Genomic DNA, 1,189 nt, shown 5'->3' with positions numbered 1-1,189 from the left:
GTAGTAGTAGTAGTAGTAGTAGTAGTAGTAGTAGTAGTAGTAGTAGTAGTAGTTATCATCTAACTCTTAGCTGAATAATAATAATAATTTATGGTTTAGAATGTTATTTTCACGTCACAGTGCAATTTAAAAGTGAATCGACTCTTATGTATAGGCCCCTATGCTGGGGCCAAAGCAGCATAAAAACTAAAGATGATTGCTACGCGTACTTTTTTAAAGTTTAGGTTCACATTATTTATGCTTTCCGGGAATCTTTTCTGATGGCGGTACTAAGATCATCCCTGCTCCCGCCACATAGGGGCGGGGGGGGCATTGGTTGTTGTTGTTTTGTTGTTGTTGGGGGGGGGGGGTTTGGGGGGGGGTATCTTGGTTTTTTAGTTCTTGTTCTTTCTGTTGTTGTTTGGTTGGTTGCTGTTGTTTGTTGTTTTGTTTTTTTGACAATTCATAATTATAGCAAAGTGTTTAACAGTGGCATTAAAATTTATCCTCCCTCTCTCTCTGAACAGATGACGAAGAATAAGATCCAAAATTTCGATCCTAACATCTTCATCTTAACAAAGGTATGAAGTCATTTTCGACACAGTGTGTGTTGTCTTTTTTGTCGTTTAAATTTTCACTTTATAATAGATTTCCCTGACAGTGTGATGAGACTATTCTCTTTCTACGTTTTAGTGCGTTATTTACTTATAGCTTTGTATAGACATACTTTTCTGCCATTTATAGAAAAGTGGTATTTGTTATTTCTTATCCAATGGCTATAGAAATTAAATTGGAAACGAAAACAATACATATTGTTTGGTCATAATTTCTCATTTTCAGATAGTTCAGCATGTACAACAACGCCAGCTTTGTCAAGCAGTTAAAAGTATAACACATGTATTTTGAGAACACTTCAAACGACAAAAGATCTCGATTTTCTTATTCAGTACGTTCCAAAATGATACAAGCAAAATTTGTACGAGAAAAGTGGATTGTTCGACTCAACAGCGGATGATTTCAACTGAAAACGCTTTACTGCTTTTGTTAAATATTCAATTTCTGATAACTTTCTTCATGTCCACTCTATTGAATTCCCAAAACATTTGTTAACTCTTTCCCTGTCATTGGGCCAGGGGGAGGGGAGGTTCTGACCGGCATGTTATTGTTGTTTTTGCAAGTTATGTATTGTTTTCAATAATAATAGTAATAA

The 1,189-nt window shown here is 35.3% G+C and overlaps 1 protein-coding gene across 1 annotated transcript in view; it reads left to right on the top strand.

Annotated features, from left to right (window-relative positions):
• Positions 1-1,189, top strand: part of LOC101860828 (ionotropic receptor 25a) — a gene marked incomplete in the record, with an annotated part of 56,225 nt that overhangs the window by 25,871 nt on the left and 29,165 nt on the right.

The sequence above is a fragment of the Aplysia californica genome, unplaced genomic scaffold, assembly GCF_000002075.1.
Source record: "Aplysia californica isolate F4 #8 unplaced genomic scaffold, AplCal3.0 scaffold00322, whole genome shotgun sequence".
NCBI classification, from domain to species: Eukaryota; Metazoa; Mollusca; class Gastropoda; order Aplysiida; family Aplysiidae; genus Aplysia; species Aplysia californica.
This window is presented reverse-complemented; position numbering and strand designations above follow the sequence as displayed.